The following is a 16,758-nucleotide window of genomic DNA, read 5'->3' on the forward strand; positions in this document are numbered from 1 at the left end:
AATACTGTTATCAGTGTTTGAAGACAGAGGTTATGTAAACGAATAAATGACTGTTTTATCACTTTACTCATTCCAACGCTTTTTTACCTCTCATGCGTTTTTAAACTAACGTTAAGCTGACATTAAACACACAACGTTACCAACAACAAAACACAGCAATGTCAAATGGTACTAAATTACATTGAAATACGTGCTTATATTGCTACAGCAGTACAAAAACACACACAGAGATAACTTGTTGAACGTATAAGGTTGCATTAAGCCTATGACTGTTACGTTACTCATGTCCATAAACGTTAACGTTAATTTAACTGACTGCTATAAGGACTGAAAAATGTTTTCTTACCTGATATCGCCAGTATTTTTACAGACCACGTACGAACCCTTCCTCTGCCCCTGTCAACACACCCATGTGGGGCCCATAAGGGATGGATATGGGCTGGTGAGTGGGCCCCATGTGGGCTGCCCAGATGGGGCCCAGTTAGTTTTGTCCGGGGGTTCCATGGTGGCCCCATGTGGGCAAGCCCAGATGGGCTGAAGGTGGGCTTTACATGGGCCCTAGCTAAAACCCACATGGGCAACCCAGGTTTCTCCCATCTGGGGCCCACACTAGCTGGGCCCCATGTGGGCTGATTATGGGTCCCTGCTATTCTACCCATATGGGTAATAACCATTATTATTATGGGCTAAAAAATTCATTTTTGGGACTTATTTTACAGTCAGCCCATACAGTTCAACAACTGTAAGATGTTAATATTTTTGTTACACAGCCAATATTCCCGGGTCTGGTGGACCCAACACATTATTAGGCTTTTAAATCAATACAGCCATAACAATTTATGTAAAAATACTTAACAGATGTTTACTTTAGCTCAATATTACCAATGGTATATACATAATTTATGGTTCTTATTCGCCATTTACCCCTGTGAGATCACAATTATGATCATATGATAGTTGTTGTGTTTTGTGAGAAAACAAGGAAATTCAATTATAAAAAATGTTTAAAAAAAAATAGAAACAAGATTTTTGATCATTATTGGTGCTCGTTTCTTAGAACTTAATCAGAACAGGTGAAACTGCTTGAAATGTAACGATTTTGTAACTTTGTGTGGGAATAGCAGTTGCAGAAAAAAAACATTCAGGCACACAGACAAGACACACACACAGCAGGCCCAGTTAGGAGGAGGACACAGTTAAGTTTCATAGCACCTACAATTATTATTCTCAGGTTCAGTAGAGCCGAACACCTCATATGTAATAGTTATGTGTAGGAGGGTGTACCATGTGCAGTCATTGAAAATAAGTAATTTTTTATGTTCTTCACAGAAAACTTTTTCTTTTAGCAAACATTGAAAACGGGTCCCACAGACCCGAACACAAGCTACAATAACAAAGAGACCAGTAATAGAATTAATTACGTTTTTATTTAAGTAAAATTTATGACAACATGCTTTTGCAATGTTCCCTCACTGTCACAGACAGAATTAGTTTCTTTCCACCTCAAAGGAGCATGAAGCCTGAAGTCCTTGTTGAGGGGTTGCCTGTCGGGCCTGTCTATTACCCCCCCGGTCCCTAGCACCAATGAGCCACTTGGAGACCGCCTTCTCGGCATCTTTACGGGTGATTTGGCTGGTCATGGCGTTTTTCTTTAAGCCTCCTTCAAGAAACAAATATAACGGTCACTTACTTCATATGTGCCAACACAACTCTCAGCCAGGACTGTAAAGACAACTATGTTAAAGGAATAGTTCACTTTAAAATGAAAATTCTGTCATCATATACTCACCCTCAAGTTGTTTCAAACCTGTATGAATTTCTTTCTTCTGCTGAACAGAAAGTAAGATATTTAGAAGAATGTCAGTAACCAGACAGTTTCTGATCCCATTGACTTCCATAGTGTCAATGGGATCAGAAACTGTCTGGTTACTGACACCAGACAGTTTCTGATCCCATTGACTTCCATAGTATCCTACTATGGAAGTCAATGGGATCAGAAACTGTCTGGTTACTGACATTCTTCTAAATATCTTACTTTCTGTTCAGCAGAAGAAAGAAATTCATACAGGTTTGAAACAACTTGAGGGTGAGTATATGATGACAGAATTTTCATTTTAAAGTGAACTATTCCTTTAAGAAAAGCGCTATATAAATTAAGATTATTATTAGAAATACAGACATTCTCTTAAACACACAAGCTAAGCAACTGAGAGACATGTGCGAACACACTGCTTAGCCAGGACAAAAAACGCTCCATTAACAATATTTAAAATCGACATGTTTATAATGTTAGGGTATTGTGACACCTTTCTATTATCGGTACAACTTAAAACATTATCCACATGCACACCTACCATATATTACTTCATACAGTTTTAAGGCCTTGAACTCTCTCTTCCCATTTCGGCCCAGAAAGTTATACTGCCTGGATAGGCCATGGTCTAGGAGGAAGGTCATCATCCTTTTTGTGGCCTCGTCAACAGTTCCCCCCCCTATGTCAGTCACAGCTGCAACCTGAGGGGGAACAAAGGCAATACAAAGCTATTTTATCCACAGTATATTGCTCACTGGCGTAAACCACTCAACATGAAAAAACTGCCAGAAGCATGGGTGTGAGCTAGGGGTGGAACGGTACATGTATTCGTATTGAACCGAAATGGTACGGGTGTCACGGTTCGGTGCATGAATATACACGGAGAATACACGGTATAAAAATAAATAAAACTTGCGTGCAAATTAATGTAATGCGAAACATTGTGCTTTTGTCAAACTGTAACCTACAACTGTCACCCAACCAAAATCTCTCTCACACACACACACTGTTTAAAAGCAAACAATATTTATCCAACCCCATTTAAAAACAGTCTGTCGGTGCCGTCTTTTGGACATTCATCATATTGCATTGGTTTTCATTTCTTGAACAGAGCACTAATCTGTTTATTTTTAAGTTACATATGATTAAAACATTGATTAAAAAAGAAAAATCAAATGTTTTTAATGGTAGTATTATTTTATACAGAAATAAAGTATTTATAATTCAGATGAGAATAAAGTTAGTGTTAATTAAAATGATGGAAAACAAAAATATTGATCTGAAATATAGCAAATTAATTTTAAATTCATTCAGGTACAATTACCAAACATATCTAAACAAAGAAAAAAAATATTTTTGTCTTTTTATTAATTTAATTAATAAACTAATTATATAAAATTGTCAGTGCACTACAAATAAACTGGTTCTATGCCTTTACTTTATTAATAAAACTTATTTAAAAAATACAAGGCTTAAGACATTTATTTTACTTTGGTGGTACAGCCTGATATATGCAAAATAGGGATGTCAATTTTCACACATTTCCATGATCGATCGTCATTTAAATTAACGATCAATTAATCGATTAATCGTTAGCCTTAATACTGCGATATGCGTCTACTGCAGTAGCTATGACAGCATGACAGGGTCTGCAAATGCTGCTCAAAACGCTATGTTCGTCACCAAATCAATTAGAATGGTTTTAAATGTAAATAAAGGGCTAGTAGGATTGTAAAATGTTTCGATGTGATTGATAATTAAATTAATTATTTAATAATCAAATATAACTACTAATACAACGTGTCACCAACGCCGCCTCATATGCGCTTAGAATGTGTGACTGTTGTGGACGCGCTCTTCCTGGAACAACTGCACGCGCTGAATGAATCTGCTACCGTTAAACTGGAGCACTTTGTTTGCTCCAGTTTATTTATCTAAAAGAACGTTATTTATCTAAAAGAAACGCATCCTATATGAGATTAATCAGATATATTCAAAATAAACATAATATTACAAATTATATCTGCACAAAATGACGCAAATTCATGCACAAGTGAACTTGAACTAAGTTACGTGCCATTCATTCAGAACTACTCATGTTGTGGACGCGCTCTTCCTGGAGCAACGCGACACGGCAACTAAACCCAAATAATTCACAATGTTTTATTACAATATTGTTCTCTTTATAATGTTATGTAATATTACAGTCCCAGTAGTCATTATTAGTCGTGCACTGCCGTTTGAGCTGCGCGCGCTGAAGCTGACGCTTTACTACAGAGTTCATTCTTAACCAAATGCATCCAATATGAGATACATCAGATATAGATAGGCCTACAGAAAATAAACGGTATTACAACTTACATTTGCACAAAACAAAAGGCTGCGAATGCACACGCAAACTTATAGTCATGATGAAGGTGTAAAATGGTCCCAAACATAACTTCGGCGCGCTCGCTTACATGTTTCGCGGTTGAGCAGCGCGCACGCGCATGAAGACCTGCTTAATCGATGATCGATAAGTTGTATCGATTAAATGTATTATCGACAATTAATCGATCGTCGATTAATCGTTGACATCCCTAATGCAAAATAAAATAAAAATGCTTCTTTTTTTTTGCTTTTCCCTCCCTCGTACCGAACAGTGATGTCTGAGCCAAGGTATGAACCGAACCGTGACTTCTGTGTCCATTCCACCCCTAGTGTGAGCACACCTGGGGAGTTTCAGATCAAATTCACTGCAAGCCCCCCAATAACAATTTAATTGAGTTGCACTACCCTAGACTTAACATACATACCAGTTCGGACATGAAGTTTGGGTTTGCCAGTTTTTCTTCCATGATTTCCACATCCCTAACTGTCTTTAGGGGGAAACCCTCTGGGGTAGAAGAGACGGTGGTGCTCATGTTGCCACGCTGTTGTAGAAGCGTTTGTAGCATCCTCCCCTGGATTCTTTGTGTCTCTTTCATCTCCTCAAGCAGTGTTAAGATGCGAACAAACATGTTGTCCCTGATTTGTCTTCGAGGGGTTTCTGGTGACGTGGTGATGGGTTGAAACATCGGGCCATCTAAGGTTACCCGGTGCAAATGAAAAAGTAGACAACACAATACGAAGATCAAGCACATAGCACACAACTCAGTTCGCGGGCAGAGACAGACACAAGAACTCGATTCACTACAGAAAACTCATTGCGCTACAAGGAGCTCAGTTCGCTACAGAAAACTCATTCCACTACAAAGAGCTCAGTCCACTACAAAGAGCTCAGTCCACTACAAAGAGCTCAGTCCACTACAGAGAGTTCAGTTCGCGATCGAGAGAAAGCATGAATGAACACGCCATCCTTTTAAACCAGCTGGGTGGCCTCCGATTGGCTCTCAAGCGCCGCCTTAATGATAACTGACGTCCGACTCAGCCACTCACAGCAACCTGTGAGCAGAGAGAGTGAGCTAGAGACAGAGAGAAGATAATGAAATGAGATAATGAAAAGTGTAAGCACTGACCTGAGGGTGGATGGAGGCGGTGCAGGTGTCTGCACTGACCTGAGGGTGGATGGAGGCGGTGCAGGTGTCTGCACTGACCTGAGGGTGGATGGAGGCGGTGGAAGTGTAAGCACAGATCTGAGGGTGGATGGAGGCGGTGCAGGTGTCTGCACTGACCTGAGGGTGGATGGAGGCGGTGCAGGTGTCTGCACTGACCTGAGGGTGGATGGAGGCGGTGCAGGTGTCTGCACTGACCTGAGGGTGGATGGAGGCGGTGCAGGTGTCTGCACAGATCTGAGGGTGGATGGAGCCGGTGCACTGTTTAAAAATCCACACTGTAAAAATCTTGTACAACAACAACAACAAAAAAACACACACAAAAAAGCCAAGAATCAAACCACCCAACCAAAGGAAGCGATCATCACCAAAATGGTAAAAAAAATTACAGTGTGGAGGTGATTACCTGAGGGTGGGTGGAGGTGTAGGCCTGATTTGGCTGCCGGACCAATTGTCATCATCCTCATCCTCACTGGACAAAATCACTCGCCTAGAAATGTATAATATACAAGCACAATCAACGAGTTTTTCAAATTCAAATTTTCATCATCCATTTAGTAGTAGTAATTCAAATAGCCTCACCTCTTTTTGCGCTTCCCCCTTCCCGTCTTCTCTGTAGAATCGGACTCAGTTGGTACATCTGTGTTCTGTTCATACTCGACTAATTTTGTGCGGGCAATTTCATACGTTGCTTTGGGAAAGAGACAAATGAGTGGCAATTAGTTTCATTCAGAGCTAATTTAAACTGAATCAACAGTGAACTCATCATGTCAGATAATCTCATACAAATGGACACCTTACCGACTTTTCTCTTGACTGTCAACTTGTATGTCGCCCAGTCAGTGTGAGGGTCCTGTTGCTCTATGACCGCCTTTGACATGTTCATCCTTGCTGGTGGCCAGTAGCATTCATCCTCCTCAGGCCCGATAAACCATTTGGTCGGTATAACTGCCAATCCTCCACTATTTATAAATTCTACTATTGAAAAAGGTAACATGCTTAAAGAAAAACAAATACATACAAAAAATTAAAACAATAAAAAAACAAAAAAAACTAAACAAATAAGTAGCACACTAGTGCAGGAGTGGCAATGCCACATATCCAGTCTTGAGTGGCAATAACACCATTTTTGTTTTTAACTCCTCCACGGGTAACAGCTGCAAGTCTTCAGATAAATTAAAAACAAAAAGGATTCCAAGACATGATGAGTCCATTGGATAGGTGAAAAAGGATTTGGCAGTTTCAAAGAAATTACACAGGACTTTAACAGTTCCAGAATGTGACAAAATGTTCCGCACAATAAGAATCTTTCCCCCTACAGAAAAACAGTCATCGCCACGAGAGGAGGAGATCAGTGTCTGTCCATCATTGTAACGCCTGTATTGTTCCCATGTTGCAATTGAATTAATCAATGGTCCAGAAAAGTGGAGCTGTTTAAGTGGGCTGAAAACTGATGTGGTCTTTTGGCTTGCCACTTTCTGCTTCTCATGGATCCGCCTGACGAGTTGTTGGACAGGGTTTTGAGGCCGACGGACAAGTTTTTTCAGTTTACCTAAGAATGTCTCAAAGGGAAAAGCTGAAACACTATCTAACGGACCGAATTTTCGTGCATCTTGAGCTAGGTGGATCAATGAATGCATGTTATAGCTGACAAATTCAGTGCCATAAATTGCAGCAAAATCTGTTACAAAGAGTTTCAAAATCTCCTCAGCATAGTCACAATTGTCAGGAGAACACAAGGCAGGACTCAGAAGAATTCTCATAGATACAGATAGAAGTAAAAAGTTTCTGTACATTATACTGGGGATATTATTGAGGAGAACAACAGGGCCAGTGTAAAGTAAAAATTGCCGAAGCTCTGTAGCTTTCCATGTGCTGAATTCAAACAAGGATCGTGGTTTCCTTGCAAAATTGCTAGGTAAATATTGCCTGATAGAAACCATATATGCTGACATTACAACAAAGAACTTCATAGATTGCCTGCATTTCAGCGGCCCCTTCAACCAAAGAAATATTAACTTACGCATTGCCCCCAAGCACACAAGGTGCATATAATCTAACACAAAACTGGTAACTAAACCTATACCCAGATCATTTAGGGGGGAGGCTGACAGTTGGTGCTGTTGATAGCCTTGCCTACCAAATTGCTCATCTGTCCTGAGCTCTGCTGATATTTCAGGATAAGCCACCTTCCCATTAATGTACTGGCCTTTTTGAGTGCACCTCTCACACCCATAATAGCCTGTATGGCCTTTGGAGCATTTAAGAAAGGCACGAGCAGGTGCATCACAAATAAAAGCATCGGGTAATGGTACCCTGAAATGTACACCATTGTACACAATACCACTCTGAGAAACGGCTTTCATATCTACAATGAATTCTTGTAAATACTCTTGCACATTTGCGGGTTTGGACGCACCCGAGTACACTCCAATTACAAAGACACTACACTCTGGAATTTCCTTAATCATACCCAGAATAGGCCACAGACTCATACTGGAGCTACGGAATAAGGGCAATCCATCGATGTTAATTCGAAGTGTGAGAGTATCAGTCACATTTGCTAAATGTCCTAAAGATGTTAGTTCAGCTATGAGAGCATTTTCGATTCCAAAGTGGTAGTAGGACCCCCCAGCCATATTCGCCACATTGCAAGATCTGTCAGTTGACATAAGAGTTCTGCCATCCATTGGGATATCAAGGCCCTTTCTCCTTAGGATTTTAAGAAGTGCAGACAGCGCTGTTTGTGGTATGTTGAATTCTGCAGCCCACTCTGCAAGCCCATGCGAATCATCATCATTATCATCTTCCAAGTCAGAACATTCATCTCCATGCAAATCACAGTCACTATCACAACCAGGCACCCAGTTTTCAGAATCCAAATCATCAAATGAGGAAATGTTAAAATCATAAAAAGAATCTGAGGAATTTTCATCTTCTAAATCATTTGATGAATTCTCAAAACAAATCTCATCACAAGCATCGTAGAAAGTGTCCGTGGAATCTTCGTTTTCAGTATGCTCTAACAAATCATCCAGTGGGTTTTCCTTTTCAGAATCATGTGCCAACAAATCATCAATCATAGACTCCTTTTCAAGTAGACGCAAATGTTCCTCCACTTTCGCTGATATTTTCCTCCTTTTAGTTCTTTCTGAACACGCCATTATTTCTATAAAAAAAAAAAAGAAAATAAAAAAAGCATTTTAGTTTTTAGCTATGATTACAGGGGATCGGGAATGACAAACTCTAGAGTACAATTGCAATTCATATAGTTTGGTGAAGCTGGTATTAATGTGGCTGATTTTACCTACTGTTCTTCTAGTAGCCTTCAATTTGATCAGTACACTATTTTAAAGATAGCATTAATCTCTGTTAAGGCCTAACCTTTTACTACCGTGTGTCAATTGATTTCGATTAAGGCGAGACAAGGCAGGCAAAAACATCGGGTTTTTTTACTGGTCAATTTTGAGATTTTTGGATATTTGTCTTCAATAACATGTCTTCTTTCAGACTTGTGTTGAAAAAAAGTCAGAAATACACATTTAGGTCTTTATTGTATTACACTTTGTCTGTTTGCGTCTGTAGATTTCTCATAAATTCAACAAAATTTGGCGTTCTTAATCATATGCCTAATTTGCATATTTAAACATTAAATTACAGAAAACTTGTAATACATTTTTTTCTCATCTTAATGTAGGTAATCAACTGTTAAAGTTTCATGGTGATATCTCCTAGTTAACATTTTTACCCTATTCACCTGTAGTGTCTCGCCTTAATATGCGTGAGAGAGAGAGAGAGACAGCGCTCGTGTTGTTTGAAGACGGTGAGAGTGTGCGCGCGCGCGCGGCCGGGCGGGTCTCTCTCTCTCTCTGCTCGTTCGTGTTGTTTGAAGACGGTGAGAGTGGGCGGGCGGGTCTCTCTCTCTCTCTCTGCTCGCAGTCATTCACCGATCAAAATAAGGCTTTGGCGGGACAAAAAAAATTGGCCGCGAAAAAATGCAGGATAACCCCTGTATCAGTCGGCCTATGTAGCTTATAAGGTGCATGGCAATATGGAAAACACTGTCGATCAATCCACAATATTAAACGACGCATTAAACAATTCACACGTCGCCTTAATGTAACAGACAAATAAACATATTTATGTAGATAAATGAGTCCCTTATTACTATGGAAAACCCTTCCACGTCGCTATTTGTTCCATTTAAGAGGTGAATTCGCAGTGCAGGAAACTCCGCTTCTCTGCGTGCTCCCGCGGCCAGAGGATGCAAATCCTGGCGGGAATAAGTGCCTTGACACGACACCCTAGCCGATAAAACATTGCTGACATTCAAATGGACTTTCATCTGTGTTTTTGCTTTAACGTTAACTGTAAATACAAGTGCAAACATTAAAATGCCACCAGCTGGTAAAAGCGGAGAAATGGGCATTTTACAGCTTTTTTTTTTTTTTAACAGCTTGCTATGTTATGCCTGTTCGACTGCCTTGCTAACAAAGTTCACAACCAAATCCTTCTAAACAATATATTCAAGTCAACCACTCAAATTAAGCTCAACATATGCATGATATTGACTTAATAAATTAAACTCGTCTGTTCAACGCCATGCTTTAACCAGGTTTAATTAACGTTACCGAAGCTAACGTTACCTCACTGGTTTATATTCGCTAAAAGCTAGTTCCCTGGCCTCTTAACTAATACTTTACAAAAAAGCTTTTGGTTAACATTCATCATACGGTAAAATCATCCCCTGTTTATTATAGCCTACATTGAGGCAGATTCTTACCTGTCTTTTGTCCACACGACACCGTAATGGATGGATCCTTAACGGACAGCAGACTCAAAGGCGGCAAAGTTGTTGCTGGGCAAACTTCTTTCGCTCGGTGATGGGGGTGGAGCTTTCCGGATGTGCGCTGCACAGAGTGCGCACTTCTTACTTTAGGTTTTTAACATTTTGTGGGGAAACCTGCTGTGGCAAACTTGTCTGTTGAAAGTCGTATAGTGCTTAAGACCACTATTAAATTGCTATGGCTTCTAAATAGCTTAATAGTCTAATAAAATTCGTATAAAAAGTGGACCTAGCCCAGTGGCTATTGTTAAAAATAGCATCCATGTCTGACATAATCAATTTGGAATAATTATATATGAAAACATAATATCTAAAAATAATATATAAATATTAATATCTAATAATAAATAACAAAAACTAAAAATGCAAAAACGACAGAAATTAGAAATATAAGATATTATATTAGGCTATATTATATAATAGTATAAATACTATATATTTATATCTAATATCTATTTCTATTATATAGAAAACATAATATCTTAGGAGTGGAGCCCAGCTGGAGCCCACTTAGTTTAGCCCATCTACTGCCCATGTGGGGCCCAACAACAAAGCCCACTCTGAGCCCATGCCCAGCCGAAGCCCAACTAGCCCAAGTGAGGCCCATGTGGGCCCCAAGTGGACGTGTTTGCCAGCTTTTGTTCTTCATTGATATCAACTTAAATTCGCTCAAAATTTAAGAATTCAACAGTCAGATATAAAATAATCCAGGTCTGACCGAGTAATCAATGCAAGCAGCTCAGCTGCTCAGTGAGTGCGCGCCTATTTTAAATTTGAAAATACGTCCGTTACTCTCGGTCGGTGACTGCATAGGGTGACTGAGCCGCGCAGAGCCGCGCACATTCTCATTGGACAGTTTCCTGGAAGACAGACAGATTAACCAATCATGCTCAAAGCAGGGCTGGACTGGTAATCTGGCATACCGGGCAAATGCCCGGTGGGCCGACGTGCTTTTTGGGCCGATACATCTCATACTTTTTTTAATTTTTTTTATGGCCCATAAAACTCGTACATCGGCGGCCCATTCGTTTTGTTTTGTTTAATTGACAGCGCTGGGTTAGTGGCAGTGCCGATGTAATGTATTGGTCAAAAAAAGTAAGCGTAAGCGGCCCATGAAACGCGTAGATCAGCGGCCCATTGGTTGTTTTCTTGATTGACACTGGGCTGGCCCAATCACATCTTTAAACGCCTCCCCCTTTGGGCTTTGAGTGAGCGTGTAGTGTCAAGTGTGTAATCTGTCAATAGTCTGAGAGATGGAGAAGAAACGCAAGGAATGTGCAGAGAAATAGCGTGAAAAATAGACACAGGCCCTTCAAGCAGACGCTGTAAAATGTGTCAAAATATATATGTTTTCTGCAGCAGCAGGACCTTCATCAGCTCCCGTGGCTGATGAGGAGGATAGTGAGGAGGATCAGGAGAGAGATGAGTAGGGTTGGGTATCGTTTCATTTTTAGCGATTCCGATTCCGATTCCGATTCTGCTTATCGAATCCGGTTCTTATCGATTCTTGTTTCCGATTCCAATATTTTTTGGAGGGAGAAAAAAGGGCGAATAATTGAAGAATAAATATTTCTACCTTTTATTCTTGCCAATTTTAAGTAATAACCAATAAAATGGCTAAAATGAAAGGAGTCTCTTCATATAAAGGTGTTGATTACATTATTACTCCAGCAGTAGGTGGCAAAAATCGACAGTTTTTTTTTTTTTATTGAATTATTTATTGAAGAAGACTCGTGTTTGAATTAATAATTCAAACTAGTTTAAAAATAAATAAATAAACTATTATACTAAACATGTTATTCTGAGTAGTTGTCTGATGAATGTAATCGTGATCTCCATTCCCAGCTAACAATGACCTGGCGGTCCACCAGCGTTTTTTGGGCGGCACGAAGTCAGCGGTTTGACACGGTCGGACCTCCGGCGGCACACCATCGGCAACCCGACCAATCTGAAAACCCCGTCGGTCTGCCAGCGTTTTTTGGGTGGCACGCCACCAGCGGTTTTCCGCGACTGGGCCACCGTCGGCACACCAGTGGCAAGCCGATAGTCGGTCCACGTGTTTCTGAGCGCTTACAGGACGTCTTTAATTTATAAATGTATATATATATATATATATATATTTATATATATATATATTTATTTATTTATTTATTTAACAGTTAAAAAGAATCTGAAAGCAATATCAAAAGCAAAATGTTGGTGATATAAAAAATATTGCCTATGAGCATTTTTAGCACGCGTTCAAATGAAATATGGGGCTTGAGTGTTCGTAAAAACAACAACAAAAATATTTAAATTATTTTTAAAAAGCCACAATTGTCCCACTATCACGAGCAGTAGTGGTAATTGCACCTATGCATGGGTCATATAACTTCAAAATGAGTTTTAAATTCATAATTTTATGAAGAGATTTTTATTCAAGTAAGGTTCTTATTCTAGATGTTTATGTTTGTAAATGCTGTGTGTGTGACTGTGACGCGTTTTAATGTGCGTGCGCGTGAACACTCGAGCCGGGTTCAAACACTGGAGCGGAGATGAGTTGCCAAGGAAACGGCGCGGGACCGCACCGCACTACTGCAACTGTCAGCAAAACTCCGTCTCTCGCTGTTGTTTTCACTGCTTTCAGGTGAGTTTAGCCTCTAAAATCACACAAATAATACACACAACTGTTCTTGACACTTATCTTACTTGTAATTGACACGCTTCTGTTGAATATTTACTTCATAGAAATGGTTTAGTGTCTTCGAAAAAGTCCGTTAGCATCTCAACCGTTTTCAGAAGAGGTAGGCTAACTATAGCTTGAGCTTTTGTTTATGAAAGTTTGGGCCTTTAATCACATCTTATGTGTAGATGAGAGGTTTTGATAGTTTTGTAAAGATTTTGCTTGGACGTAAGCTAATTTAACGTAAACGTACTGTTAATCGGTGACGTCACTTACATGGAGTACTTAAAAATTGCTGAAACTAGCTCAACGGTTAACAAATATTGATAAAAATTGTTCTGTGATTTCAGCAGCAACACAAATAATCCATCTACAACAGAGGAAAGCTCCAAAATGTCGACATTTTTGAAGAAAGCTGCTGCCAGAGAAGTGGGAAACACATGGTGAGGTGAGGAAGCTCATTAAATAACAGAGAAGATTTTCTTTTTCCCGAAAATATTAGTTAATGTTATCTCATTGGTTTTTTTGTCAACTTGTTCTCTTTCAATTAGGACTGGTTTTATATTTCTATTTCCATCTGATTAATTGTGGGCCTCATTTAACTGAGAGTAGGCATTTATGAATAATTTTGGAAATATTAAATAAAATATGAAAAACATTGCACTGTTGATCAAACTAGTCTACTTTAATGTTTCAAAAGGAAGTTTGATTTGTTTTGTGTTTATCAATGTCAGATGGATAAATGAATATTAGATGCAGTTCAGGGTAGGATCAAGTTTCTCTCTGTGAAAAAGAATGTGTGTAATATTCAAAATAGTTTCTGTGTTTTAATGTGTGTGTGTGTGTGTGTGTGTGTGTGTGTGTGTGTGTGTGTGTGTGTGTGTGTGTTTGGGTAGCGTGTGTATGCATGTATCCACACATGCTCAGGTCCAAGGGCTCGATGTTTGCAAGCACACATGCACATATGTGTACATGAACATAATGAACATGTTCATATTTTACTTAATATTTTCAAAATTATTCATAAATGCCTACTCTCAGAAAAATTAGGCCCACGATTAATCAGATGCAAATAGAAATATAAAAACAGTCGTAACTGAAAGAAAACAAGTTGACAAAAATATTGAATCCAGAATTGGGTGATAATATAGCATAACAAGTGATTTATAAGCTATTTTTTGTAGACCAGTTATTTTTGACCGGGAACACCACAAGTGTTATGGGGTTTTGAACACAACACAATGAAAAAGTAAACCTAAAAACATACATTTTGTTATCCTAGTTAAGAAATCATTGTCTGTTCTTTCTCTTTTCTGCATTTCACTTCTGTTGTAGCTTCTGTCCTTTTAATAAACCTGTCATTGTATAATAATATTGTTGGCTCTGTGGCAAATGGTTAGTTGTGTTCCTAGATCCTTCCATGCAGATGCCCTGCACCATAGCAGAGTTGAGCTGATCATCATCTCTGAGGCGCTATCACCCATATGACTAGTAAGTAAAACCAAGCCAAAGACAAATTTCCACTTGTGGACAATAAAGGAACTAAACTAAAACTTCAAACATACTCTAATGTTGTTGGTAAAAAAAAATGTTTTGAAAGAAGTCTCTTATGCTCACCAAGACTGCATTTATTTAATAAAAAATACAGTAAAAACAATAATATTGTGAAATAATATTCAAACATTTAAATAACTGTTTTCTATGGAAAATGAATTGATGAAACGTTTATGATTATTATCAGTTTTGAAATCAGTTGTGCTGCTTCACATTTTTGTGTTTTTCAGGATTATTTGATGAATAGAAAGGGAAAAAAAGCATTTTTTTTGAAAAATCTTTACTCTCTCTCTCTTGGTCAATTTAATGCATCCTTGCTGAATAAAAATATTTATTTTCTATTCTTATAAAAATAATCATTCTATTGAACCCAAACTTTTGAATAGTAGTGTAAACTACCATTTATATATGTTGGGTCTATATTTAACAATCCTGGAGAGAGAAAAAAGAAAGTGGATTAAAATGTTACACTGGTTTACAAAAAAAATATTAATCAGCACAACTGTTTTCAACATTACAAATACTCAGAAATGTTTAGGACGTTTGCATTGTGAGAATGTATAGTATTCAAATATAAAAATGCTGACTCGTTAGGTCATGTTTTCTCATTAAAATCTGACGATTTCCTATTAATTCAATATAATGTAAGGGAATAACTCTAGAATATCCTTCCTGATATGTTTCGGGCCCAGAAACATGATCCTAATTTAAATCTAGATTAAAGACACATCTCTGTAGCCAAGCATTCAATTTACACATCTCATAATCTTGCACTACAGTTATATGTGATGAAATAATAAAAAGTGCACATGATCATCTTTTGCCTAAAATAATATGACAGCAGCAATGCTAATCTTTCTCCTGTTGCTTCCCTGTTTCTATCTCAGGATGCTCAGCAAGTTCACTAGAGATTACAGCAGCTCTAGTGTGGATCCAGCCTCACTCGTGAAGACTTCTAATGACACCAACACTCAAAAAGACTTCAGATGGTGGCACCTATAGATGGACACAAAACTGCCAGATATTATCCTTACATTGCATTGGCCCAGTTTCACACACAGGGCTTAGATTAAGCCAGGATTAGGCCTTAGTTAAATTAGGATATTTAAGTAGCTTTTTTAAATGTACTTCAGAAAAAAAGAAGGAAAAAAAAACATTACTGGTGTGCATATTGAGACAAAACAATGGCCCTGAAATATTTTAAGATATGTCAGTGCAAGTTGCTTCCAGTTAAGACAGTTCAAAAATGCATTTTAGTCAGGGACTATCTTAAGCCTTTTCTGTGGAACCGGGGAAGGGAAGGGAAGGTTTGCATGACAGTTTTGCTGATAAATAAACAGGAATATCTCAGTACACGTAACTAAGAGAAAGAGTAAACATTGTTCTAACATATTACCAACATTGTAAGAATAGCGGGTTAAAAATCTGCAACCCTTTGAAGGATAGCAATTAGGACTTTAAACTCATGACTTGGATTATCTTATGGACATTACTTTGTTGCCAAAAGATGCTCTCCAGTGAATAGCAGTCGCCTCTGGCTGATTAAAGGATATTTTGCGATTGTATAACCTTGAACATGCATTTTTTGTAAAGCTGCTATGAAACAATTTGTATTGTGAAAAGCACTATATGGTTTTACTATGGTACAACTGTACCAACCATGTTATTTATTTATTTATTTATTTTTCAAACCATGGTTCAACTAGTAATATTGCTGTAATAATTGCTGTAAAATTATGGTAATCATGACTATAAACGTATGTTTTTAAACCTTGGTTGTTGTGAAAGCATGGTTCATTTTGTTAGCAACTATGGTTTTACTGCAAATGCTGTGGTAAAACCATGGTTAATTTTCATAAGGGTACAACTTATCCTATAATGTCCTTGACTAATAGTCACATTGGATAAAAGAATCTGATAAATGTAATGCAAATGTATCCATTTCATCTGTTCACTGAAAATTAATTTAATAAAAATTAATTTGCAACTGCACTCTAAAAACTCCTGGGTCAAAAATAACCCATAATGGGTTATTTTTGACCCAACTCCTGGGTTAAAAAGGGACCAACTAATTTATGGGTTATTTCAACTCAGAAAATTGGGTTATGCTTTTTGACCCAAATTATGGGTTAAATACCTGACCCAAATGTTGGGTTTAAAAAACCCAACATCTGGGTAGAAATAACCCAAAAATTAGTTGATCATTTTTTAACCCAGGAGTTGGGTCAAAAATAACCTAACTTGGGTCACTATCCCAGTATGCCTTATTTCAGAAAATAAAACTTTGTTTTACATTATATTACACACTTCAAGCACTTTTACATTTTTATTGCATTAAATAAAAATCTAT

The 16,758-nt window shown here is 38.3% G+C and overlaps 1 protein-coding gene and 2 long non-coding RNA genes across 14 annotated transcripts in view; 1 reads left to right on the top strand and 2 right to left on the bottom strand.

The window, feature by feature from the left end:
- LOC309476128 (uncharacterized protein) overlaps nt 1–16,758 on the bottom strand; it is a 138,450-nt gene that overhangs the window by 35,051 nt on the left and 86,641 nt on the right. The window lies entirely within an intron of this gene.
- LOC309475567 lies at nt 1,409–6,222 on the bottom strand. 4 transcript variants are annotated; one of them, XR_014197730.1, is made up of 7 exons: nt 6,148–6,222; nt 5,929–6,037; nt 5,753–5,836; nt 5,311–5,427; nt 4,609–5,236; nt 2,355–2,514; nt 1,409–1,660 (listed from the first exon to the last, which is right to left on the bottom strand). It is a non-coding gene; the product is annotated as an uncharacterized lncRNA (long non-coding RNA). The 4 variants fall into 4 exon arrangements; XR_014197731.1 differs by having other exon boundaries at nt 4,609–5,256; XR_014197733.1 differs by lacking the exon at nt 5,311–5,427 and adding an exon at nt 5,545–5,607 and having other exon boundaries at nt 4,609–5,256.
- On the top strand, nt 12,375–16,400 carry LOC309476562. Of its 9 annotated transcripts, none has more exons than XR_014198282.1 (4): nt 12,375–12,975; nt 13,205–13,302; nt 14,255–14,345; nt 15,296–16,400. It is a non-coding gene; the product is annotated as an uncharacterized lncRNA (long non-coding RNA). The 9 variants fall into 9 exon arrangements; XR_014198284.1 differs by having other exon boundaries at nt 13,208–13,302; XR_014198276.1 differs by having other exon boundaries at nt 12,375–13,302.

The sequence above is a fragment of the Leuciscus leuciscus genome (assembly GCF_965113295.1).
Source record: "Leuciscus leuciscus genome assembly, chromosome: 15".
Taxonomy (NCBI): domain Eukaryota; kingdom Metazoa; phylum Chordata; class Actinopteri; order Cypriniformes; family Leuciscidae; genus Leuciscus; species Leuciscus leuciscus.